The sequence below is a fragment of the Diceros bicornis genome, chromosome 9, assembly GCF_020826845.1.
Source record: "Diceros bicornis minor isolate mBicDic1 chromosome 9, mDicBic1.mat.cur, whole genome shotgun sequence".
Classification (NCBI taxonomy): domain Eukaryota; kingdom Metazoa; phylum Chordata; class Mammalia; order Perissodactyla; family Rhinocerotidae; genus Diceros; species Diceros bicornis.
This window is the reverse complement of record NC_080748.1, coordinates 3251532-3279115: the sequence shown is the minus strand read 5'-3', so window position 1 is coordinate 3279115 and position 27584 is coordinate 3251532. Positions and strand designations below refer to the sequence as shown.

The following is a 27584-nucleotide window of genomic DNA, read 5'->3' as shown; positions in this document are numbered from 1 at the left end:
GGTATGTCTTCTATTCACATTTAAGCTGTTTTCTGTTTCAGTACTGGAAAACCCCTTGACTGTATCTAAACCATTCAGAAAGTCTGGTCCATACTTGGCTGGTGTCAGGGGCTTGGGGACTGAAGGAGGAGCCAGTTGGGTGTCATTAGGGCTTTCCTGGATACTCTGGTTCTCCTCCTGGTACAAGGCAGCACTGTACAGCCCAGGCCCCTGAAGTCCGGGTGTGATCATGTGACTCACTTTGTCCAGTGAAACATGAGCAGAGCTGTCAGGCATGATTTGTCATGATCCTTCCCCTGCCATGGGACTGGTGAATTTCCTGATGGTGGAGCCCCATCAGACTGAGTCCCTGTCTCTGAGTGAGAATGTTGTGGAGCAGAACACACAATGGACACACAATGTGAGAGAGAAAGCAATCTTTGTTGTTTATGCCACTGAGATTCGGAGGCTGTTTGTAATTGCAGCAGAATCTAGCTCCACCTGATGGGCACGTGGAGTGACCACACAGGGGCAAGGAGCAGTCAAGACTGAGTGAAGACAGCCACTGTGAGAAATGATATTAGAAGTCAGGAGAGCAGAATTGGAAACCAGACATGGCTAGGAAAATGGAAGACCCTGAAAATCCTCAGGAATATGTGGGATGGGGTTTGAGGAAGTTTTCTGGCTATCAGGTGGACCATGAGAGCTTGACGCCATCCAGGTGACACAGTGGTTCCTGAACATGCACCTTTTAGATGGCCTATCTCCCCAGCAAGGAAGGAATCAGTTGTGGGGCAGGTACAGGTCAAGGATCTAAAGCCAGGAGACCCAAGGTTAAGCCTGGATTCCAGCGCTGGAAGTGACCTTGGAGTGACCTTGGATAAGTCCCTTCCTCTTCTGTGGACATCAGAGTTCTCAGATCCCTCCCATCTCTGACGTTCTAAGACACTCTGTCTTTGTCATGGGCGTCACTCATCACTTACTTGTCTCCTTGGCACCTCCTGCCTACCTGATGGCCTACTTCCTGGGAAATGTGCTCTGTTTCACCTTCCTGGAGCCCCTCCAGAGCACACAGCTGCCCTCTGCCCTGCAGGATGTTTATGTGTGTGTGTGTGTGTGTGTGTGTGTGCGTGTGTGTGTGTGTTAGAGAGAGAGAGAGAGAAAGAGAGAGACTATAGCCAGAAAGCTTTACCAAGCTGATCTTTTAAAGTCTTGTTTAAAGAAATCGTTTGCCCTGGAGAGTAATGTACTCAGTTGGAAACATTGTTCCAAATTCCCACCAAAAAGGCCTCTGCTGCCACACTGACACACACACACACACACACACACACACACGCACACACACACTTTCACTCAAAACTGACCAGTTTGGTGCTCTCCAGCACCAGAGAGGGCCCTGCCCTTTGCACCCACCCCTTCTCTGGCCTATCAACCCCCGAAACCATTCAAGGTCATATGCGACATGAACCCGCACCCTCTTTGGCCATAAAGTGACTCATTTTCTACCTGGGTTCACACCGAAAGCTCTATTATGGTGCCAGTCACACTTTACCACAATCAGACCTTAAGTGTAGAAACTTCCATCTCTTACTGCCTACCACAGAGCCTGATGTCCATTCATTCATCAAGCCCCTACAGAGTACCTACTATGTGCGAGGCAGAAGGGACACAGTGATAAAGGACACTCCTGCCTTCAAGGAGGTCCCACCAGGCTGGATGGGGGACAGACACCCAAGGACCTGGCTCTGACGTGGCATGCTGAGGGTGGGAAAGCTGAGGGAGCAGGGGACGTGGAGCACATTCTGGGATGAGAGTCCCCAGGAGGAGGCATTCGAGCTTGGTAGGATTCCACCAGGCAAGAAAGCGTGGGGGTGGCAGGAGCACTCCAAACAGAAGCCCCAGCATGTGCCAAGGCCAAGAGGTGCACAGCTCATGACCAGGGACACTGGCTGGAGCCCAAAGTGATGGGGAAAGAGGAGCCTGGGGCAGAGGATGAGGCAGTGGTCAGCTGATCTTAGGCAGTTAGTGAACGAGTGATTGAGTGAATGAATGACACCCTTGATCGTGAAGCCACTAATCTGGTGCTGGTCCCTAGACCTATTCCCTCGTCCCTAACAAGGACTCAACTTGGCTTCAGGGATATGTGTAGGGCTAGGATAGATCTCAGAATGAACCAGATGGTTAAGACATGGGACAAGCCCTCATCCCAGGAGCCATGTGAGAAGAGGCTACGAGTGGCAAGACTGGCAAGTAGACACTCAGACCTGGGTTCTAGTCCTGGCTCTGCAACCTCCCAGCTGTGTGAGCTTGGGCAGGTGACTTGAGTTCTCTGAACCTGCTTCATCTTTTGATCCTATGAAGATGGCTATGGGGACTGACTAAGGAAGCTTGTCTGACAGTGCCTGGTGCAGGGTAGAGGAGGTGTGTGGAATCTTAAACTTTTGTTCAAGCTCAAGTTCCAAGCTGATGTGACCATTAGCTCAGAGCTTGGCAGCGGTACCATAAGGTGGAATTGGAAACTTTGGATCTTTGAACATTCCAGGCAGAGCTGGCTTCAAGGGCGTGTGATGGGGTCCTATGCTCAGAAGGCCCCATGCTTGGGGCTTCAAGTTCTGCAGTTGCCACCCTGAAGTTCTTAATCATTTCTCTTTGAATTTGTTTTCACGAGTAACATCTGATGGAACAATGGAGCACTCCCCAGGGGCGTGGAGCCTCAGCCCTCATGTGTTACTGCCTCCTGCTGCCTCCCTGGGATGGTTTCTCAGCTGCTCGCTCCCCAAACGCCGGCACCCCAGAACCCATGACCTCGTCTACCCTCTGGGAGGAAATAGGTTGAGTCAACCAGGAAGACACACCTCCCACTGTGAGTCACCCTCCACCCTCTGCAGGGGCCTCGGGGTAAGTGCAGAAAGGGTGAGTGCAGTGCACACCCGATGGTGTCTCAGGGCAGAGTGAGAAGACAGTGTCTGGCACTAGGTGGGTGACTCAGCACGGGCATCTTACCCACCCCTCATCTAGGTACCAATTGTATCATGGCACAGAGGTTAGAGGAGGTTGGAGGTTGAAATTGGGGGGTCGCCTGTCTGCCATGGGTGGGTTGGTGGGCTGTGAGAAGGAGAGGTCGACTTCCCCGACTCCACCCAGGGCCTTGCATTTTTCCCTTGCATCAGGCCCTACAAATCATGCAGCCGACCCTCGTTAGAATCTATGTTTCCATTTTCCCATCTTCAGCTCAGAGTCCACGGTCCTCGTGTGATGTGGCCAAATGGCTCTGAGCATCTGGTGAGCATGGTGAGATGAGGGGGGAGAGGCAATCACATCATTCGGCGCTGGGGTAGACAGCTGGTGAGGGGCGTCTAAGGGACAGAGAGCCAGCGCCTCCCAAGCTTTAATGTAAATGGCAATCGACTGGGATGTTGTGAAAGTGCAGATTCTGATTCCGGAGGTCTGGGCAGGGCCTGAGATTCTGCATTTCCAACATGCTCTTGCTTCATGGACCACAGTTTGAGTAGTGAATTTCTACAAGGCTTAACCTAGGAGCAGCGTGGCCTCCAGACTCATGCGTGGTAAGCCCCTGTAGGAGCTCTTACAACAGGCAGAAGGAACGAATGCTTGGAACTGAGCCAGGATCCCACACTATGACGACCTACCCGGGACTCTGTGTCCCTGGACTCCAGCTGATAATGTGGGAATGCTTAGTCTATGTGGTCATCAGAAAAGTAACTAAAAACTCGCCCATAAATAACCTCACTCAATCCTCACAACCTGGCCAGGCGAGTATAAAAAGGCTGTTGTATAGATGAAGGAATGGAGGCACAGAGGATGGGGGGATGTACTCCAGGTTGCAACTGTCAAGTGGCAGAGGTAGGATCTGAACTCAGATCTAACTAAAGCCCTTCCCACTCTGCCAGCATCACTAAATTTAAGTTTCGAGGCTGGCATAGCTGTGACTGGAAGCTGCTCCCCCTGCTCATCATGTGCCCCCTGGTCCTGCAGGAGCCTGGAGTGTGAGGTGTTGGGCCTGTGCCCTGTGTCCCCTGGCCAGCCTCCTCTGCACCCCTAGCCAGCAGTCACCTCTGCCTTCAGCCGCTCGATATTGATCTCCCCATCCTCGATCTGCTGCCGTAGCTGCTTGGCCACTGTCTTCTCGCCTCCACGATCTGCAGCAGGTGCAGGTACTCCTGCATCAGCGCTTCATGCTCCCTGGCCAGGGTCTGGTAGCTGTGGACAGTCAGACGTGGTAAGACACTGTCTTCTTGTCCCCCAGAGATCCAAGCAAAAGTGGGGCTCCCCCACTGACTGCTATTAGAAGATCCTGACTCCCAGACATGGTGCACAGGGCCTTGACCTGGCTGCTGTGTTGTTACCGACTGCTCTGGCCCCTTCTCCAACTCCTCTCTCACACTCTGACCTCTGGTCCCTCTAACTGATCCTGTTCTCTCTCCTCCCCATCCAATCCACCCCCAGGCCTTTGTACAGGCTCACTCTCTTGTTAAGGGTAATGCATCTGGTAACTTTAAGTTAAAGTCAACTCTCAAATGGAAGAACAAAGCCCAGAGGACAGCACATCTGTTTACAACACGGTTCACTGAGTATTTTGAGCCCACTGTTGAGACCTACTACTCAGAGAAAGAGATTCCTTTCAAAATATGACTGCTCACTGGCAAGTGCTGTGATTCCCATGGAGAGACTGATGCTGGTGTGTGCCCCCCTCCACACACACACAGAAGTTAGGAAAAGTCTTATGACTCGCATAATAGAGGTCTCTGAGGAGAGCAGGGCCAGAATCACATGCAGCTCTGAAATGGCTTGAGGAAGCAAAGAAAGGAGCCTGGCCTGGGTTTTTATTGTGGTTTGGGGTTTTAAACAAAAAATCTTCAATGAAATTTGTCAAAGATGGTAACGCATATTTTATTCAGAACCACTGTGATACGCAGAGACCCCTGTGATGTGATTCACAGCGGGGGAGAAATGAGGTTGGGCTTGACTCTAAATGCAGCATGGGCAAGTGGGTTTTCACAGCCAGGCAGCATGGTGGGGGTCAGGGGATGGAAAATTACTAAGAGAAAGTCAAGTGTTGGGGTTTCTGGCTAACCTGACCTAATAGGATTCTTACCAGAGACAGGCCAGCGTGATCAGACACCACCTGAGGGATGGTGGAGGAGGAGGAGGAGCCTGAGCAGATCTCAAGTGTGATCAGACATTCGTGTGTGGGTTCTGGTTAAACTGACTTTGCAAGGTTGTTGCTAAAACTGGATTTTACAAGGAAGTGCACAGACAGGCATACAAGAAGGTTCAGGGGCCTGACTAAAGTTTGGTCAAAGCGAAAAATCTTTGCCAGGGCTGAGACCAGGGCAAGACTTCTGCACACAGACAGGGATTGTGTGGTTGGATCCAAAGCCAATGTCAGAGAACAGAGCCTCCGGACTTGTTCCTCAGCTTGTCCAGGTGTGGACACGAGAGAAAGAGGGAGAGGAGAGGCGTAAGTTGTCAGCATACATCAAAAAGTGCGGAGTCTGACCGCTCATTACAAGGACAAACATGCGTACAAAAATATGCATTCACAATGGCTTGTTTTTATAGAAAGAAACACCAACAGGAAGCTCAAGAATGATCAGAACTGTGCACTGGGGGTGGCTGGAGGGGACCCAGAAGTGTTGGCAGTGACTCTTCTGAGGTTAGACTTTTCTATCTTACAGATTTATCTATTATAAATAGAGAAATTTACACATACCATGTTTTCCCATTTCATAGCTTTTCTTTAATTTAAACTTCTGTACATAGGTAACCATTCTAAGATTTAATTCCTTTAGCACACTAACGGTTACAAAAGAGTAACCATACGAAATGACATTTTCATATCTCTCGCTAAGTAAAAGGACAAGCTGCATCCTAGTTTGTCCTCCACTGCGTCTCACACAGGCAGGATTTTCAAGAGTCAGTGGCACATTATAATGCAAGAGGGGTTTGGGATTAGCTCCTTAAACATAGTGGGATTAGTTTGATTAATTTTCTTCACATCAATTAAAATAGAAATTCCATTGTTTTAGCTTTTTAAATCTCAATGTTCTCTAGGGACAAGCACATGCAAACACTGATGTAAAAATGAAAATGCACCTGAAAACTTCAACACATTCATTTCACATCTTGAGATTCTTTTGCCTAAAAACAAAAACTCTATTTAGTTCTACAATTTTCTTGCCTTACTGACATTATATCTCTCCATCAATTCACATTTTTAATCCCAAGAAACTCAAAATGTTATTTCTCATACAGGAAATAAAATTACAAAGAGCTAAGGGAAACCAGAAATATAGGGCTGCACTGCTCAATCGATACAGGAATCCAAAGCAAAGAAACACAAATATTGGGATCAGCACAGATAAGCTGCCTGCTTCCCACAGGACAGAAGGAAAGCAACATGCAGAAAGTTAAACACATTCTAAACTCTCCTGGTAGAGACAGAAGCCCTGGAGTGGGTCAGTCCCTGGTGCAGAAGGGTGGCGATACCTGAGCAGCCACAGGAATGGACTCTGGGAGCTCATACACCCTCCCCTGCCTGGGAAGGAAAAGAAGGGCTCCCTCTCTCAGCTTCCACTCTCACAAGTGAGGAGACTCTCGACAGGATGCAGTTTAATGTTGTAACTCAAATGAACCCTAAATTCATAAACTCTAATCCAGACACAGAACTCCTGACATTCACAGACTTTCTCAATGTGAACAGATTACACTCTGCGGGGCCCCTACACTGTGGGTGCAAAACTCCACCCTACGTGTAGACACAGGCTCAAGGGAAGCAAAGGGACAACCTCAGGAAGGGCAGCAACTCCCTCCCCCTGTGCAGGTGCCTTCCCAGCTTTCCAGGGCTCTGTAGCTTCTCTCAGCAGAAAGCCTCCTTCTGCAGTGAGTATGAGCAGGGAGGACACCCAGGAAGAACGTGTGGGCCTCAAGTACTTCTCTGTGCAGGTTCAAGGGGGGCTTATCTTAGAGACCATGACCCCAGGCCTCTGCTCCCAGTCACGTTGCTTTGGACCACAGTGACCTTGTAAATGGCAAACCCAGTGTTTGAAGAATCCAGCAAATTCACACAAACCTACACTTTAATGGAAAGGAGAGAAGAAAGTTGTAAAGCATTTTTCTAGTTCAACAAGAAAAGCCACATGTATTTATTACTTTCAGAAAATAATGTTAATTAACTATTTCCGTGGAAAGACATTGTTTTATAAACAATTAATCATATTACAACTTGCTGTGCAATTGTAAGTCCTGGAATTCCATTTGAAAATACTGCATCACAAGGAAAAGAACAGAACTAACAATATGACTACACACGCTCAGGGGAGGCAGAAAGGGAAACAAGAATTTTTAACACATACAATGTAATACTAGAATCTTTTTTTTTCTGAAATTTACCTATTTCTTGCCTCTTTGGAAATATTTTATACTGCTTTTCAAGCCCACTGATTACATAAACTTTAACTTTTGAAAACCTGAGGCTCCACTAAGTGAGTAAATCTTTTCAAGGTGACAAACCCAGGGAGGGGCAGTGCAAACAGGCCAGAACACCCAAGAAAGTTGGCACAGAGGAACCTCCACTCCAAGGCCTTCCCATAGGATGTCTGTGCCAGGAGGGAGCCTGGGAGGGGCACAGGGAGTTCATACGACAGATTCCAGGTGGCCATTCTCTGCTCTCCTCTCGTGGAAAAGAGCCACAGACAAACTATAAATCTCACAGTCAACTCAGCCAAAACCAAACTCCCACAGCTCCCCACCAAGCAGGACCTCTCCAAGTCTCCCCAGCTAAGTTTCTTGACTCAGGCCATAAACTCAGCACCGACTTCAAGTCCTCCCTCCCCAGCCCCACCCCTCACCACTTCCCATCTGTACACAGTCCTACTGTCTCGATCTCCAAACACACCCAGAATTCAACCTCCTCTCCCCACCCTGACCTACATCTCCAAGGCCTCTTGCCTGGCTTATTGCAACAGCACCCTAACTGGTCTCCTTGCCTCTGCCCCGGCCCCTCTGTGGTATGTTCTCAACAGAGCAGCCAGATCAAGTCTGCTAAACCTATGTCCAGCCATGTTACTCCTGCTCTCAAAACCTTCCAAAGGGTCACCATCTCATTCAGAATAAATCAATGCCCGAGTCCTCGTTATGACCAACAAGGGCCGACGATTGGGCCAAAATCACAACTCTGCTTTCAGCTCCTGCTGCCGTCACCGGCTGTGCCCTGACCACACTGGCCTCCTTGCTGCTCCCAGAGCAGGCCACTTGCTCTTCCTCCTGCACTGCTTTTGGAGCTTGTTCAAAATCTACCTCTGCGGTGAGACCTTTCCTGGCCCTCCTGGCTACAACTCCACCCCCCTCCAGCCTGGCACACATCACTCTCCCACATGAGCCACACCATTGGTGTCACATCTAGAACGTCACCCAGGGCATGCTTTTTGTGTTTTGCTCACTTCTCTGGCACCAGGGTCTAGGACAATGCATGAACCAAACCTTGCGCTCAATAAGAAATGTAGTTTAATGAATGGATAACTATAAAAACTACCAGGAACTGCCTAACCCTTGGGCAAGGGAGGCCGAATCTGTAAGAACACCAGGGGCCAGGAGAGGCTGATCCATTAATCAGCCCTAAAAGGACGCACAGCATCATGTTAGAAAGAAAACTCCCCACCCCATCCTACAAATACCGTACATGTTCTTATCAGCATCAACAGAGGCCTTCAAACACAAACACCTTTTCTACTTTGAAGCAGCCTTCCGTGTCTCATTACCACTCATCGCATGTCTTTTCCTGACTTTACCATGATGACTTTCATATCTAAGGTAATATGACTGATATTAAACTGTGTTTTCTACCTTAACCAAGTCTCTCCTGGGAATGGTCGTAGGTATGTAAGCGGTAATAACCTGAGAACAGATGGAGAAGTAAATAATTCTATTCCTTCCCCCACCGTGTGCCCCCAGCAAACAGTGCATCACTGTCTGATTCTTTATCTTTTTTAAACAAACGTCACCAGAAATACATCTGCTGAACATGCTCCTTTGGAAGTCAGCCACCTCACGTTTAAGTGGCCAGATGCCACAAACCATTGAAATATTGCCTACTAGTCTACTGTACCGTTCCCAAACTGAGATTTCAGTAAATTTACGTTGCAGCTGCCAGGAAAAGAAAAAGGAATTAAAAACAATGCCATCCTGCCGCCTGGTCAGCCTGCTTCGAGGTTCAGCCTGAGGCAGGCGGCACTCTGTGCTCAGGCCCTCCGGGCCGGTCCAGCAGGTGAGTCAGTACCGGGCACTGTGTGGCCTTGGTCTGTGCCACCATCTCTGCTCTGGGTGCCTCGGGCCACTGCGGCCTCCCCATGGCCACCAGCACCCACCTTATGGCCTCCACCACCCTCTCAGTCCCACCCCATGACCACCGTGCTCTCCATTGATTTGGGCTGAGGCCTACAATGTCGGGAAACAGGGTATTCTGGAAACGATCTTCCTTAGGTCACTATCTTCTGGCATTTGCTGTGACTTTTCTGCTCTTTTGATGGCAGTGAGCCTGCCTTGATCTCTGTGATCAGGAATGTGGCTGAGCAAAAGCCGCTTGTACCTCCGGGATGGACGCACCTCCCAGATGCTCTTGCTAGACGGGTCCTGGCAGTGTAGGGAAAGGTGGCTCTGCACTGGAGGTGAGTCCTGGAGAGGCATCTGACAGTGGACTCTGCATTTGACAGCATCCTGGGTGGTGGAGGGCGTGGCCCACTCCTCACCCGGGGGTTTACCCTGGGGACTCGGGGAAGGGGCTCTCTCTTCACTTCTTCCTTGGGCTCCGACAGCATGGTGAGGAGTTTGCCTGTCCCCTGGCTTGGCTCCCTTCATGAGGGCTTCTGGAATTCAGCCAGTTCAGTGAGTCCTTTCCTGCGGACTCCGCACTGGAGGTCCCAAAACAGTGCACTGAACACATTTTACTTTGAAAATCTCCTGGCAGATCCTTTTGTTTTGCATTGCAGGTTCTTGTTGTATTTTGAAAGAGCTGAATGCCACTTGTCTGTAGAATTATTGAAGGTTTACAGTGGTTTGTTCTAAGTCGGAAGTTGTTACAATCTATCCAAAGAACTAGTAATGTGAGCTTGTTTCAGAGGTCAGCCACCCTGCTTTCTTGACAGTTCCTTCAGAGCCTGTGTCCCATAAGTTTTGTTACTGTTTTTGAGAATGAGGCAAAGCACTGCAGTGAAGGTTGCTCTTGGCATGTGTCATTGTTTAACGTGGTCTGGGGGCAAAGGAGGTGGGGGTCCTTTGGTAACTAGTCACAAAGCATTGAGAAAGGTTAGAAGGTCATGTTGCTTGGAACTCCCTGAGGACCTAGTATCCACCTGGTCTGGTCCACAGCGGACTCAGGGGGGCTAGATGACCTCAGGTGGAGCAGAAAGCCCTTGAGAGAGACCCCCCAAGCCCCCATGTGCAGAGTTTGGTCTAAATAGAGAATTTACCTTGATGAGGAGAAGAGATGATGAAGTGTCTTGGTCAGTACCTTGCAGGGGCTTGTTGCTTTGTACAGAGAACAGCTTTCCTCCTGGTAAGGGGAGGACAGGAGGAACATGCAACCACAACCCTTGGGGCTGACCTTCTCCTGGCGGCAGTCCTGCATACCTCAGCTACTTGAGCAGAGCTGGGGCCAGACGCCCCGCTGAGTGCCTGGGAGGCTCTGCTGTCCGACACCTGGCCTGGCTTTGAAATAGGGGGACCAACCCTTGCCATTTTAGCACTGCGTCCCATGGACAGCAGGAGGGTTGGGTAGCCATGAGCTTCTAGGAACTATTTCTGAGGCTTCCTGAAGCCTTTCCTGTTGTCTTGATGCCATCCTGTGCTATCTGCCCGAGTGTCTGTGTCCCTACAGGGCACTTACCACAGCCTGGGAGAAGGTATTCACCTTTCTTCCTCCTCTGCCTTAGATGGTCAGTTTCTTAAGGTAGACAGTGGGTCTTTCATCTTTCTATTCCAGTAATAACTTGCAAGCAGAAGGTGCTTCTTAAATCTTTACTAAAGGTTTAAATGGGTAAATTGGCTACAGGTGTTGGTGTTCCCAAAAACACTTGTTTTGTTTCTATACTTGATTATTTTAGGGGTAGACATTTAATCCTTTCTTTCTAGTTACTTTTTCATTTATCCTTGCAGGCTCCACATAAAGGGCTCAATGTCTGGTTCAGTGGTTAAAAGCTGTCCACAGGGATGACTGGACCCCACTAAGCATTCTTTCGTCTGTAGTGAACGTTTCACCAAAAAAAGCTCTTGGAAAGGCTGGATGGTCAGTATTACATGCTCAAGCCATGGCCGTGCCCTCCATCTTCCACCTGATTGAGAAGGGGGGGCTGAAGTCCGTGGCTGCCCCAGGAGAAAGGACACCAGGAAGGCCACCGGGGACCTAAGGAACAAGCGAGTGAAGCAGACGGGAAAGGAGCTGCAGGTTCATCGTTGTCCTTGAGGGAAAACCTGAGGGCCTAGCAGGGCTCCCGCAAGTTGAAGCGAGCCACTGTGCAGGGTGAACCTGCACCCAGGGCTACCCAGGAAGCCGCCAGTCAGGAGCAGGTGCAGAGTCTCTGGAAGGAACTCCAGGATACAGTGTGGCCTCCACAGCATCAGGCAGCCAGGGAGATGCAAACATGTCTGCTATGGATGCTGACAATGAGACCCGCCTCTTCCCTGCCAGGGTCTCTTAGGTAAGAGTGGCATTTCCGTGGGTGACTTTATCCCTCAGGATCTGGGGTGTGCAGATTTATTGGCTGGCAACTTTCTTACACTTTCTTCTCAGAGCACACTCGAGAAAGGTCATCTGTCCCCCACGAGGCTGTTGACCGAAAGAGGTTGAAGAGAGATGTGGAGCCCAGCTGCAGAGGGACCAGCCTTGTGCCTGACTAGGGCTTGGCCCAGAACCCTCAAGTTCATCATTCACAATGATGCCTCAGAAAGCATCCCAGAGCCCCTCCACCCTCCAACAGATGTCACCTTAAAGCCAGACACAGAAGCTGTGCAGAGCAAGCACAGCAACACCGGCCCCACGTCTCTCAGAAAGGTCATCCTGTCAGCACTGGGGGCCCAAGAACTCCTCAACTCGCTGCACTCCTACTGCTTCTGCTCCCAGGGGAACAGGAGCACGGGTGCCACCTGTGGGAGCAGGTGGAGAAGAATGGCGAGCTGAAGAGGGGCAGCTGGCGACAGCCAGGTGCACACGCTGCAGGAGGAGCTGGACGAGCTGAAGGGAGGGGGCTCCCTGCCTTAGCAGACTGCTGCCCCCCGCCGAGGTCAGTGCCCGTGCTCGGGGCTCCCCCACTGCCTGCTCATCATGAGGGGTTTCCTGCTCCGCAGCAGACTGCCACTGACCACTTCTTTGTGCAGCATGCCTGCTGCTGTCTTGGGAGAAGGCTCTGCTGGTAGCTGCCCCTTGCAGACAGGGAGCCCAGGCTGCAGAGCTCCCCCCGCCAGTTCTAGGGTGCTCGAGAGGCAGCGGTAGTTGTCAAGGTTTAGCCGCTGGGAAAGGAGGCATTGCAGGTCTGCTGGGAAAGCCAGACCTACACAATGAACGGTGCCTGGATCCTTGTTTTTCCACTTGAACAGGAGAAAATCAGCTTCTGTTGCATCCCTCACACAAATGTAAATTCCAATGAGTTAGGATCTAAATGTGAAATAAAATCGACATAGTAACTATTAGAAAAGTTATAGGAGACTCTTAAATTCATGGGGAGGTTCTTTCCATTTGTGTTTTAATGAATATCCATGAACTGAAGTCATTTTGAACATTTTAATAATTTCTTTAAAATTTTAAACATCTTTTTGAGTAGAGTACATTCTCTTTTGTAAATATTAAAGCACTACAGAAATATATAAGGTAAGAAGTGGTAAAAACTCCTATTTCTCACCTACCTCCCAGCTTTTATTCCTTGTTGGTAGTAAAATTTGGTGTGTAATCTCCTCAACTCTTCCCTGTGCTTTACATGCATATTTCTCCACCTGTACGAATAGGTTGGATATATTTTTGGTGTGTTTATTGGCTATGTTTCTGATTTTCCCGCTCTCTTACAGTTTAGTAGTTGTAAACATTGGTTTCTCAATATTCCTTATGTATTGAGGGTACCATCTTTTGCCTGTTATACATCCATGGAAAACATTTCCCTACCACATAGTTCATTTAATCTGGATCAGTGCTCGTCTTCCCAGATGTCAGTAACACTTCAGGAGGGAAACGACTCTATGTGACTGGCTGTTCAGGATCTCCGGGACCCCCCAGGGCAACAACCATTAGGACAACACAAAACAAGAAACAAAACCCATCCTGCGTGTTTCCAGATGCATTCTGGTGGAAGGACAGCTCCAGTTGCGGACCGCTGATATCTTGGTCAGAGTTATCCACTATGTTCTCCTATCACGTTAAAGCAGTTTCGGTAGTTTCTTGTACCTGATGGTACAGTTTGGTGCCTTTGTCTGTTCCTCTTGGTCAGACTGCGCAAGGTTTCTCACTGGTACAAGTCTTTCCAGAGAGCCAGCCCTTAACTCCATTGCTTAGGTCTGCATTGTTTTTCCTGCCTCGTGAATCCTCACTTCATTCTGCTGTTGTTGGTTTTATTGTGGTGTTATTCTGGCTCCTGGAGGGAAGTGCTCAGCTTCTTCATGTAGAGTTGATATTCCCTGATACCTGCAGTGGAGGCTGTGTCTCTTCTGTCCCTTAGTCTCCACGCCATGGATTTGCCTCATGCTGCTCTCAGTGCTGCTCATTTCTAAAGAGTTTGTCCTGTCTGTCTGGATCCCCTCTGTAATCTGAGAGATTTAGAAGGGTGTGGACAGATTTTCAAGTGGATAGGTTGGGGGAGGGGAGCCAATATTTTGTGATTATTTTTTATTTTTATTGCTTTAAGGTCCCGTAATATGGTTACTTATAGATATCTGCTTTTTGGACTCTTTAGAGATTTCACTGTGGCTTAGCACACAGTCCATTGTGGTGACTGTTTCATTGTGGTTTGAGAAGAATGTTTCCTCTCCACTAGTTTCTTATGTTGTTGTCCCTCAGGCTGAGGCTAGATCTAGCTTTTTTGTGTTTGTCAACAGATCTGTTTCCTAACTTATTGTATCACTTAAGGGGAAGAGGAAAGTGACTGAATTGACTTAGTATAAGGAAATAGGAGGCTATCAGATAATCGACTATCTCATACACAAGATTTTTTGCCCAAACCTCAAGGTAAACACTAAACAAATAATCAAAGCAAAACCACATATGATAAACAAAGAGAAAACTAGAAGAATCATAAGACAGAACAACCAAACTGAATTGGCAGTCCAAAACAAATGGGACAAGAAACAAAGGAAATGCAAAAGAACTAGAAAATAAGTGACAAAACAGCAACATTAAGCCCTCATATATCAATAATTACCCTAAATGTAAATGGATTGAACTCTCCAATCAAAAGATACAGAGTGGCAGGATGGATTAAAAAGCAAGACCCAACAATATGCTGCCTTCAGGAAACACATCTTAGCACTAAAGACAAGCACAGGGTCAGAGTGAAAGGATGGAAGACAATACTCCAAGCTAATGGCAAACAAAAGAAAGCAGGTGTTGCCATACTCATATCAGACAAAGTAGACTTCAAGATAAAACAGGTTGGGGCCGGCCCGGTGGCGCAAGCGGTTAAGTGCGCGCGCTCCGCTGCGGCGGCCCGGGGTTCGCTGGTTCGGATCCCGGGCGCGCACCGACGCACTGCTTGGTAAGCCATGCTGTGGCGGCGTCCCATATAAAGTGGAGGAAGATAGGCACAGATGTTAGCCCAGGGCCGTCTTCCTCAGCAAAAAAAGAGGAGGATTGGCGGATGTTAGCTCAGGGCTGATCTCCTCACAAAAAAAAAAAAAAAAAAAAAAAAAGATAAAACAGGTTAAGAAAGACAAAGAAGGGAAATATATAATGATAAAAGGGACACTACATCAAGAAGACATATCACTTATAAATATATATGCACCCAACATAGGAGCACCAATGTACATAAAGCAACTATTAACAAACCTAAAAGGAGAAATCAACAAAAACACAATAATAGTAGGGGATCTTAACACCCCACTTACAGCAATGGATAGATCATCCAGACAAAAAGTTAATAAAGAAATATTAGACTTAAATGAAAAACTGGACGAGATGGACCTAGTAGACATATACAGAGCACTCCATCCAAAAACAGCTGACTACACGTTCTTCTCAAGCGCGCATGGAACATTCTCTAGGATAGACCATATGTTGGGAAACAAAGCAAGCCTCAATAAATTTAAGAAGATTGAAATCATAACAAGCATCTTTTCAGACCATAAGGCTATGAAACTGGAAATGAACCATGAAAAAAAAACTGGGAAAGTGACAAAAATGTGGAGATTAAACAACATGCTACTGAACAACCAATGGATCATTGATGAAATTAAAGGAGAAATCAAAAACTATCTGGAAACAAACGAAAATGATAACATGCCATATCAAACCATATGGGATGCAGCAAAAGCAGTCCTGGGAGGGAAATTCATAGCGATACAAGCTGCTATTTTTTTTTAAGTAAACACTCTTTTCCTTTATCCCTGTCTTCTCCTCTGGTACTTTAATAATGTTTATCTATTTCTTTTCATGGTATCCCATAATTCACACTGCCTTTCCCCATTCCTATGCAGTACCGTTTTTCTTTTTGTTTCTTTGACTGGATGATTTCAAACGACACATCTTCTAGTTCACTAATTATTTCTTGTACATGGTTGAATCTGATTTAGAACCTCTCTATTAAATTCTTCAGTTCAGTCGTTGTGTTCTTCAATTCTAGGATTTCTGTTTGTTTTTCCATAATGATTTCTGTTTCTATAATGAACTTCTCACTTGTTCATGCACTGTTTCCTTATTTCATTTAGTAGTCTATCTATGTTTCCTTAGAGTTTTATGAATTTCTCAAAGAGGGTTGTTCTGAAGCCTTTGTGTCATAGCTCCTATATCTCCATTGCTTGGTCGGTCATTGGAGTTTTATTCTTTTTCTTTGGTGGTGTCATGAGTCTTTGATTATTCATGATCCTTGTGGCCTTCCATTGGTGTCTGCAAATTTGAGGAAGTAGGCACCTCTTCCACCCTTTACAGACTGGCTTTAGCAAACCAAAGCCTTCATAGTCATCCCATCTAGGGGTCCAGGGTAGGCCATCTGGTGGTGTCCAGGGGCAAGCTTGCTGCTGGAGTCCTTGGACAGCCTGGTACTGGGGTGAGTGGAAAGCTTGGGTCTATGGTATTGTGTCTGGCCCTGGGCACAGCTGGGACCCTGAGATCATGAGTAGCCCCACTGGAGCCTGTTTTGGCAGGTCCTCTTTGAGAGCCTGCAGCCACAGGAGTCATCCAGGGCCATGAGAGTTCGCCAGTGCTGGGATGAGCTGAGAGCCTTGGTTCATGGGAGACTGCCAGGAGCCTGGCACCAAGAGAGACAGCTTGTGCTGTGGTAGGCCAGAAGTCTGGATTCCTGGGATCCAGCTGGGATCCTGGGGCCACAGGAGCTGCCTGAGGCTGCAGAAGCCAGCAGGCACTGGGTCAAGATGGAAGCCTGGGTTCATGGGAACCTGCCGGTGCCTGGTGCCATGGGAGCTGCCTGGGGCCGCCTGAGTCAGCAAGCACCTGGGTAAACTGGGGGCCTGGTTTTGTGGGAGCCTGCAAGGAGCCTCGTTCCATGAGAGCTGTCTACAGCTGCTGGAACTGGCAGGTGGTGTGGTGATCCATGGGCCTGAGTTCCCAGCAGCCCCCTGGGAGCCTGGTGTCATGGAATCTACCTGGGTTGCTGGAACCAGCAAGTGCTGGAGTGACCTGGGGTCTTGGGTTTGTGGGAGCCCACTGGGGTCTTGGGTTTGGCCTGTTACAGAAGCTGCCTGTGGCTGTGGGTGCTGCCTGTGGCTGCCTGGAGTACGCAGGACCTTGGGTGAGCCAGGGTCTGGATTCACCAAAGCCCACCAGGAACCTGGTGCCAAGGACACCACTTGTGGTCACAAGAGCCACCTTGGGCTGTTTAAGATGGCAGCTCCTAGGCTGAGATGGGGCCCTGGGTTCCCAGGAGCCTGGTGGGAGCCTGGTGCCAAGGATGCTGCTTGAGGCCACCAGAGCTGGCATGCTCCAGGGTGAGCCAGGGGCCTGGATTTGCAGAAACTTACAGGGAGCCAGCTAGGTCCACAGGAGTCAGCCTGGCGCTGGGGCAGGCTGGCTAAGGTCGGGCAGAGTGGAGAAGTCCCTTCTCATTGGGAGGTGTTTGATTACTGATTCAGTCTGCTTATTTGTTACTGGTCTGTTCAAGATTTCTATTTCTTCATGATTCAGCTTTCATAGGTTGTTTCTAGGAATTTATCTATTTTGTCTAGGTTATGCAATTTATGAGTGTACACTAGTTCAGAATAGTCTCTTCTGATCTCTTTCTTTCTGCAGCATCCGTTGCAATGCCTCCTCTTTCATTTCTGATTTAGTTTGAGTCATCTTTCTTTGTTTTCCTAGATATTTTATCTAAGGGTTTCTCAATTTTATTTTTTCCAAAACTCAACTTTTACTTTTATTAATCGTCCATACTGTCTTTCATTTTTTTTCCACTCTCCTCTTGGTGACTTCCATCCTTCTGCTAACTTTGGGTTTCATTTTTTTTTTTTAATGCTGTGTGTTGTAAGTCAGGTTGTTTCTTTGACATCTTTCTTCTCTTGTAATGTACAAGTTTATCACTATAAATTTTCCTCTTAGTACTACTTTTGCTGCAGCCTATAAGTTTTGGTGTGTTTATTGTTTCTTTTTTTTTTTTTAAAGATTTATTTATTTATTTTCGCCCCAAAGCCCCAGTAGATAGTTGTATGCCATAGTTGCACAGCTTTCTAGTTGCCGTATGTGGGAAGCGGCCTCAGCGTGGCCGGAGAAGCGGTGCGTCGGTGTGTGCCCGGGATCCGAACCCGGGCCACCAACATCAGAGAGCACGCACTTAACCGCTAAGCCACAGGGCTGGCCCATATTGTTTCTTTTTGTGTGTGTGTGATGAAGATTGGCGCTGTGCTAACCTCTGCCAATCCTCTTTTATTTTATTTTATTTTATTTTTTGCTGAGGAAGACTGGCCCTGGGCTAACATCCGTGCCCATCTTCCTGCACTTTATATGGGATGCCGCCACAGCATAGCTTGCCAAGCGGTGCGTTGGTGTGCACCCGGGAACTGAGCCGGCGAACTACGGGCCGCCGCAGTGGAGCGCACGCACTTAACCGCTTGTGCCACCCGGCCGGTCCCTATTGTTTCTTTTTGTATGTTTTGAGCTGTTTTCTAATTTCCCTTTTGAGTTCTTCTTTGATCTACATTTTTTGTGTGTGAAGAAGATCAGCCCTGAGCTAACATCCATGCCAATCCTCCTCTTTTTGCTCAGGAAGACCGGCCCTGAGCTATCATCCTTGCCCATATTCCTCCACTTTATATGGGATGCCACTACAGCATGGCCTGACAAGCATGGGTTGGTGCATGCCCAGGATCCGAACCCAGGCCGCCAGCAGCGGAACACATGCACTTAACCGCTACAGCACCTGTCTGCACCCTGATCTACTTTTAAGTTTAAGAGTTTTTGTTGATCTTCCACATATCATGAATGTTCCAGTTTTCCTTCTGTTATTGACTTCTAGTTTCATGCCATTGTGTTTAGAAAAGTTACTTGGTATTATTTCAGTCTTCTTTAATCTTGTTAAGACTTGTTTTGTGACCTAACATGTGATCTGTTCTGGAAAATAATCTGTGTGCCCTTGAGAAGAGTGTACATTTTGTTGCTGTCCAGTAAAATATTCTGTGTGTGTCTGATAGGTCCATTTAGTATTTAATGTTTTCATGTCTGCTATTTCCTGATTTTCTGTATGGATATTCTATCCGTTAAAAGTGGTCTTTGAAGTCTCCTACTATTTGCAACTTATATACGTGAGAAGGCTCTTATATTGGGTATATATAAAGATCTCTTAGAACTCAATTATAAAAGACAAGTCAATGAAACGGGGTAAGCAACTGGAATAGACATGTCTCCAGGAAATACATAGATGGCCAATAAGCACAAGATAGTTGCTCAGTATCATTAATTATTAGGAAAATAAAAATTCAAAGCACAATGTGATACTATTTCACACTCAAAATGAAGGTTATATTCAACATAATGGAAAATAACAAGTGTTGGTAAAGATGTGTAGAAAGGGAAACCCACATACATTACTGGTGGGAAAGTAAAATGATGCAGCCTCTGCAGAAAACAGCTTGGCATTTTCTAAAATCTTAAACTTAGAATTACCATTGACCTGGAGAGGCCCATGGTAGATATGTCCAAAAGAGCAAACTTGCCCATAGACATTCAAAGCAACAGTGTTCACAATGGTCCAAAAGTGAAACAAACCCAAATTTCTATCCAGTTATCACTGCATAAACCAAATGTGGCCTATTCATAATATAGGATATTATAAGCCATAAAAAAGAATTAAGTACTGCTACATGCTCGGCCATGGGTGAATCTTGAAACATGTGTGCTCACTGAAGCCATCCACAAAGGCAATAGATAACATGATGCCATTTGAATGAACTGTCCAGAATAGGAAAATCCATAGAGGGAGAAAACAGATGAGTTGTTTCCATGGGTTTGGGTTAGCAGAAAATAGATTGTGAATGAGTATGGGTTTGTTTGGGGGTGTTGAAAATGTTCTGGAATTAGATAGTGGTGATAGCCACACGACATAATCATTGTGCTAAAAGCCACAGAAATGTATACTTTGAAATACTTAAAACGGTGTATTCTATGTTAAGCAGATTTTCCACATAAAAATTTTGAATTTTTTAAGTTAATCAGGGTATTGGTTAATTTTAAGTTGCCTGGTATATTTAATAAGTGTAATTAATGGAATTAGGGGAAGGGCAAGTTGTAGCCAAGAGAGTAAACATCCGACGAGGGCTATAGTAACAAATCCTATGACTATACAAGCAACAGTCTAAAATCCAGTCCATTTCCATTGTCCCCAACTTGGAGAGACCAGCCATGAAAATAGGTCAGTGACCTCAGGGGCCTTTGGTATCTATTCAAAGATTTGGGTAATATTATGCAATATTTTAACCTCTTGGACCATTTGGTGGAGGTAGGTTTGAACTTCTCTGTTGATGTACACTCAGCAAGTGTGGTTCTAGGAAAGGCACCAACCCCTCCTTCCTTGGCCGGTATAGACAGTCTAGGGCCAGGCCATTTTCTAAAACCATTTAGGCGAGAGACTCATGAGAGTGTTGTTCAGGGGTTAGGATATGTTCCTATGGAGTTGTTGTCCATGTTCTGTTAAGGTTGTTGATACTTCTTAGTTGCCTCAGTTTCCTGATTTTGTGTGGGTAGGGCCACCGCACCTGTGCCCAGTCCAGTCAGTCAATCCTAGTAGAACTGAACACCCAGTGCTATAGGACTGACATTGTTTCTATGGGTTGGTGGTAGCCTGTCAGGGCAGGAAACTCAGGGGACCTGCGACCTGAGGGAAGCAGGCTGAGAGAGAAACAATAGTGCGTTGCACAATATAGCCTGGAGAAAGCTGCTCAGAGAGCTGGGGAGGAGAGACGCTCACTGGGTGAGAGCCTTGTGATATCAGCCCACAGTGAAACCCAAAAGTGGATGCTCCTGGTGTGAAATATTCCTTAGGTGTCTTGAGGTAAAATAATTTGCACCCATTCACTGGTTACCTGTGCTATATGATTTCAGGGGGTATGGTTAAAGTGTTTGTCGGCCAAGAGCTGTTTGTGCCTGGGCACAAAATCACCAAGGTGGCCTCGAAGGCTACCCCAAAATGACCCCTCAAGGAGCAGTTGGGGCAGAAAGTGGGTGGAGCATTTTGAAGGAAGCCTGGGGCAAAGATGTTGTTCGATGGAGTTGGCTACATCTGAGTCTCTCTGCAGGGTAAGCCCTTCAGCTGGGGTACAGTAGGTGATTGGAGGCCAAGTGACAGACCCTGTGACTCCTGATTCCCAGTGCACGGTTAGACCTCTAAGCCCATTGGACATAAATGGTTGTGGTGTTTGTGAAGCATCTTGCTGGCAGTGTGGAAAGTATAGGGGACATGTGGTGGGAGACGTCATGATAGTGTCGGGAGGAGCTGTGTGTGAGATTACGGTGTTGAGGGGGAAGGACTGGAGGCAGGTGCAGTGGGTGTGTGACTAACAATGGTCAATGAAGGGACAGCTGGGGTGTAACTGGGGAAATCAGGGACCAGCAGAACTAATGTGTTTAAAACAAGACACCAGGGCAGGCCCAGTGGCTTAGCTGTTAAGTGCGCACGCTCCACTACTGGCGGCCTGGGTTCTGATCCCGGGCGTGACCGACGCACCTCTTCCCCAGCCATGCTGAGACTACATCCCACATACAGAAACTAGAAGGATGTGTAACTATGACATACAACTATCTACCTGGGCTATGGGGAAGGAAAAAAGGAGGAAGATTGGCAATAGATGTTAGCTCAGAGCTGGTCTGCCTCAGGAAAAAGGAAGAGGAGGATCAGCATGGATGTTAGCTCAGGGCTGATCTCCCTCACAAAAAAAATAAATAAATAAAATAATAAAACAAGACACCAGGCCCTAATAGAGCCACTTAGCCTAAGTCTCACGTCAACAAGCCGAGATTTAATTAGACTTTTTGCCCTCCCAGGAATAGAATCATAAACCAGTCAATTGGGAATCGCCTGATGAGCAGCAGGTAGGTCACCTTCCTAATAGAGCCCTGCCATCCCCTAAAGGAAGGTAACCTTGCAGTAACCAACCCTCTTTTTGGTGTAGTGTAATTTCCTTGTTCCTGCTCCCTTCTGCCTATAAAAGTCTTTCATTTTGTACAGCTCCTTGGAGCTCCTTCCTCTCTGCTAGACTGGATGCTGCCTGATTCATGAACTGTTGAATAAAGCCGATAAGATGTTTAAAATTTACTCAGTTTTATTTTGTTTTGTACCAGTTTGGTGGCAGCAGTGGGATCCAAAGGAGACATCTGATGGCTTAGGGGATGAGAAACACAGGCATTGGTACCTGCAAAACCTTTGAGTTCTCCATCTTTGTCACTGATTCTGAGAGCCGTGGGTAAGTTCCTCTCAGCAAGTGCTGTAGAGAAACACAGCAGGGGGCTGTGAGGGAGGATTGGGCGTCACTTGGTAGGAGGGTCTGAAAGGCCTCAATAGGGTGACATTTGCTGGGACCAGAATGACAAGAGGGAGCCAGCCCTTCAGGGGTCTGGGAGCAGTGTGTCAGGGAGATGGCACCACCGGTCCTGAGTCTCACAGGCAGAAGTGAGTTTGGCCAGAGGAGGTCAGAAATATGGCCAGTGCAGCTGGAGGGAGGCTGGGAGGAGAGAACAGGAGCTGGGGTGGAAGGTAGGGCCAGGGCCTGGTAGGCTGTGTCAGTTACCTTTCCCTCTCTGACTTCATTGCCCCTAACCTTGCTTTTCAAAACTACAAATGTTGACTATCTCACAATTTGTGTGTATCAGCAATGAGGCACGTTTTAGCTGGGTGCCTCTGCCTCACTGAGTTGAACAGGTTGGGGCTGTGGCCTCAACTGAGGCTCAACTGGGGGAGGACAAGCCCCCAAGGTCACTCTCAGCCTTCAGGGTTCAGTTTGGACTGAGAGCCTGAGTTCCTTTCTGTCTGTTGGCCTGGGCACTCCCGTGCTTCTCTCCTCTATAGGCCTCCACATTGGGCAGTCCCAAAACACTGGTATTTGATTCCTCAGTTACAGGGATTCGACAGAGTGAGAGAGAGAGATGGAACATGAGAGAGGGAGTAAGAGGAAGTGAGAGACTTGTGTAGTTAAAATTTAGACAAGACATCCCATCACATTGGCTCTTATTATGTTCATAAGCCAGTTACTAACCACTTAGTGGTTCCACAGGGATGGCTATGCCATGAGTGGGGTTTACTGGGTACCATTGTGGAGGCTTCCCACCTCATAGGCCAAGATGAGGCACTTGGGTCTCACTCTCCATAAAACAGGAAACAGTTGAATGGTTTTATGCCACAGAAGGCAGTATCTAAATTTCCGTTAGTTTCAAACCCCTCATGATGCTGACCTGAAAATGAGGCCAAGTTGGAAGTGACTGTTCCAATATCACATTGCTAGAATCCAGGCCTGTTTTGAGTGGTGTTCTGTGCTACATGTCACCCCTTCTTGTTATTCTTCCATCTCTAAGTTTGTGCCTTAGGTACATGTGACACCAGTCCACAGGGGTAATAGATATTATCTCATATACACCGGGTGAGGTCCCTAGGAAGTAGATTCTAGCCTGATCCCCATGGTGCAGGTTTGGAGACTAGGGAGGACCTGAGAGGCACAGGGACTTTCCCAGGATGCAGAACTGGTAAGAAAGAGGAGGTCTGCATTCATCTCTGTCTCCTCAAAGCTAGGACCTGAGTTAGGTTTCCAGGGAACTGTGGCTAGGGCTGTGTCGGCTCCTTGTGTACAGTTCAGGAAGTGACATGAGAGAGGAGGGTGAGCAGCCCGGGCTCAATGGGCAGCTCTGGAGAAATCTGATTGAGGTAAGGGTCCCAGGTAAAGGAATCTTGAAAAATGACCCCATCTCCTTGGTCCTAGGCCTCAACAGATCTTAGAACTCCGGTAACCAGGCACCCACAGCCCCCCATCCAGCTCACTTGAATGGAGACAGCCAAGAAGCAAAAATGTTTTGTTGTTGTATCCAAACTTTTGCAGGATCTGGCCTCAAAAAAACCCAGAAAGAGAATCTTTTTGATTGTTGCCGATGTTGGCTCAGCCCTCATCCCTGACGCCTCTGGGTGTCTGACAGGAGGCAGTGAAGGGTAACATGGGGGAGCCCAGGAAAGGCTAGTGCAGGCCAGGACACAACGGTGATCCCACCTGATCAACCCCACACTCCAGGCCCCTCATAGTGTGTGTGTGTGTGTTTGTGTGTCTGTGTGGAGTGGGGAAGGCAGGGTATGTGGGACAGGCCATTCCTAAGCAGGAGCTTGTTGTTAGGTGTCAGAAACCTGGTGGGTCTGTCACGTTCATACCCCAGATCATGGCTGACAGCATGAGAAGGTGAGCTCCTCTACTCGTATATTATTGAGCCCTAGAGGTTTCATTTCCTTCCCTCCCTGACCAAAGATCTTTGCCAGGATGCCCTCTGTGCCTGAACTGAGGAGCAGACTTTCTCTTGGGGGTTGGCCTCAGTGGCAGTGTGCAGGCCACCCCTGATTCCCTCTGGCCCAGCTCCCAGGCAGTCTTTGCAGAACTCCACTCAGGAGGTCGTCGAGTAGCTGCCCAATGGTTTCAACTCCACCAACTCACTAGACAAGGAGCAGGTACATGAGGCCACCCACACCATCCAGTGCTGCTCTGAGATGAGAGCAGGAGCAGAGGGCCTCCACACTCAGGACCTTGAGATGATGGGGTTGGACCAGAACTAGGGTGGGACCAGTCAGGGGCTGTCTCTTTTTCAAGCTAAAGGGGACGTACATGCAGGTAACCTTGTCTGGTTCAGAGCTGTGCTCCCTTAACCCTATTTCCCTTGTCTGTTGTGAGTTTAGGAGGCCACTGAGGCAGAGCCAGAGGCTCAAGGGGACTGCAGGCTGGCTATTCCTGGAAGAGAAGTGGGATCTTTCCTGTATTTAGAAGGACACATGGAAAGTCAGCTATGTGAGTGAAGCTTTCTCTTTATCCCGCTCCAGAGTCAGCTCCAGAGTTTCAGCCAGCAGCAGAAGCAGAGCTGTGGGCAGTGGTGGAGGTAGAGCTGGCTCCAGCTCCGTTGACACCACACCCTCTAGCACTGGAGCCAGTGTCCCCTCTACCAGCAGTGTTGGAGGTGGAGCAAGGGCCAACATGGGCTCCAGCAGGAGTGGGAGCTGCTGAGTTGGAGTCACCTGGACCATCATTTCTAGTGGGAAGTCCATCTCCACCTGTGGCTAAGAAGCGTGAGAAGAAGCCCAACCTACGGCCTTCCCTCCTAAGCTGGTGGTGGAGCAGTTGATCGTGATGGATGCAGTGAGCAGCTGGGCTCTGAGGGCGGAGTGGGGTAGGCCTTCCCTCTGCCATCGTTGCCCCAGACCTCATCCAGTTTCCTGTGATCTGGGCCCGAATTCTGGCTCCACCCCTTACCAACCATACGACCTGGGCAACTTTCTGAACCCCTAAGCCTTTGCTTTCCACCTGCAGAGCGTAGAGGTGGACACTAACAGGACCTGCTGCACAGAGTGGCTGTGCCGGCTCCTTGAAGAGAAGGAAGGGTGAGCAGGGCCTGGCACATCAGTAGTGGAGGGGAACTCACTGTATGCAGCCAGGTCCCTGGTGGCCCAACCGTCTGCTCAGGAAGCTCAACAGCCTCAGGACTTATTAGACACCTGATGTGTACTCCACTACAAGGGAGACAGACAAGGCCCGTGGTTGTAGCTGCCAGGGGAGAATGTGCATCAGAATGGGGAGTGTGACCAGAGGGAGATCAGTGTGTTGGAAGATGCCCCCTTGGGATGAGCCGAGGTGAGCCACCATCTGGAGCTTGGAGTTAGCCAGGACGGGCTGGATGCAAATGTCCCTCTCCCTTCCCTGCCAGTATTGGGTCCTGGGTCATCCTCTGGGTACCCTCAGTGGACAGAGAAGAAAAGCCAGGGACTCTCACAAGGCTCGGGCCACATCATGAGCTTCCTGAGCTCCAGCTCTAAACTGTGACCCCTGTGTGGGACTTTTGGGGATGTGGACACAGAGCTGGGGTGTGGCAATGTTGGGTGACACTCCCCCTGTTCCCCAGGAGCTCTTCCGGAAGGTGGTGCCCTCTCAGTGCCTGGGCTCCACCTGGGACAAGAGGAACAAGCCCAGAAATGAGCACCTGGCACACACCGTCCGGGCCACCATCGACCACTTCAGAAGGGTGGCCAGCCTCGTCGTCACCACCTGCCTCGGGGACCCGAGCATGATGGCCCAGGACAGGGTGAGGGTGGTGGAGCGCTGGATCCAGGTGGCCCAGGTGTGCTGTGGGAGGCCCAGTGGAGCCCCTCTCTGGAGCCTTGGGAACTGCCTCCACCTTTATCAGATCCCAGGATTGCAGTGTGTGGTCTAAGCCCCTGCAAGTCCCTAGGCCCTTCTTGCCAGGGGAATGCTGACCTTGACTCCAGGTCCCACTGCAGGGATGCTCACTTCCTACCTGGCTCCCTCCCTGGGTTGAGCTAAAATCCTCCTCCTTGTGAGTGTTACTCTTTGGGTCCTAAATGTGCCCTTCTGGGGCTCCCTGAGCATCTGTCTCATCCAGGAGAGGAGATTTAAATAGAAGGGGACTGAAGCTAGAGCAAGCAGGGCTCCAGCGCCCCACCTCACAGCTCATTCTCTTCCCTTCCCCAGGAGTGCAAGATCCTGAAGAATTTCTCCTCGCCCTGCACTGTCATCTCTGTTCTGCAGAAAACATCCATATGCCACCTGAAGAACACATGGGGGAAGTTTCCTGGTGGGTAGGCCTCTCTCCATAGGAGGACCAGGGTGGATGGGGGATCTCCCGTATGTCTGCCATTGGCCCCTCAGTCAACTGGGAACTCCTGGGTGGCAGCAAATGCTTGGAACAGGGCCTGGGCCTCAGCGGTGGGTCTCTAAGTCTCCTGGTGTCCTTAGTGCACCAGTTCTGCTTCAGGATTCGGTTTCTCTAAATGCCAGGTACTGGGTTGAGCCACATTGGAGATTTTCAAGTGTTTATAGCAACAGAACTCTATGCCCAGTTGAAACTGAAAGTGGTCAAAAGAGAGCTGCTCTGTATAGCGGGGGAATGGAGACCCCAGTGACCAACAGGAGAGCCCCCTCCCAGTCTCACAAGACCTTAGCCCTCAGAGGAGCCCAGTGAGAGCACTCCTCCAGGCAGTTTGAATCTCTCAGGTTGTCAAAGAAAAAGATTTGCACTCAGACCGCTCACATTATCCCTAAATTTATCCTTCCCTCTTTCCCCTCTCCTCAGGGAGCGCTCTGAAATACTTAAGGAGCACTATAGCCAAGACGAGTCCTTGAGCAGAGAACTGATGACCAAGGTAGAGTGGAGGCTGGGGGTCTGGAAAGAGAGGAAGGGCCACGGGGGGAGGGGGACTGGGCAAGCTGTGGTTTTGATAGTTTCTCACTTGAACTTTCTCTGAAACGTTCCCATCTATCTTCTCCAGGTTAACAAGCTTAGGGATCTGTTTGGCCCATGGGCAGGTGGGGTGCCGTTTGTGGGCAGGAGGCCCTGGTCATGGGACACAGTGGTGTTGGCTGTGCTGTTCCAGGGCGAGTTGCCGAGCTGGCGCCATCAGCAGATTTCTGGCTTCCATGCACTTCCGTCCTGCTGAATGTAGCTTCTCCCAGACTGTTGGGTGGTTGGGTGGGTTTATCCTTCAGCCTAAACCTGTCCTCAGGAAGCCAGGCTCCTGCTGCTCCTTCTATCTTCACCATGTCTCCAAGGGGAGGGCACACTACCTACCCCAGGGATGGGCACAGCAGGGAATTCCCCTGGCCCAGGTGGACAAACAAGATGCTCATCCTTGGATCTGAACAGCTGGACCAGAGACAGATGTGTGTGCGTTCTGGGACCCCCCCTGGACGCCTAGAACAGTCAC

General features: G+C 48.7%; 1 protein-coding gene and 1 long non-coding RNA gene across 12 annotated transcripts in view; both read left to right on the top strand.

The window, feature by feature from the left end:
* Positions 1–25657, top strand: part of LOC131410032 (uncharacterized) — a 96634-nt gene extending 70977 nt beyond the window's left edge. Inside the window, exons 1-4 of one of the 6 annotated variants that reach the window (XR_009221136.1) lie at positions 2825–2842; positions 21971–22092; positions 24693–25005; positions 25177–25657. This is a non-coding gene — a long non-coding RNA (uncharacterized LOC131410032). Of the gene's footprint in view, positions 1–2824; positions 2843–12257; positions 12276–12759; positions 12860–21970; positions 22093–24692; positions 25006–25176 lie in introns of those variants that run through there. The other 5 variants (XR_009221134.1, XR_009221137.1, XR_009221135.1 and 2 more) reach the window with 5 other exon arrangements.
* Positions 1–27584, top strand: part of LOC131410027 (ral-GDS-related protein-like) — a 209055-nt gene that overhangs the window by 164050 nt on the left and 17421 nt on the right. The window lies entirely within an intron of this gene.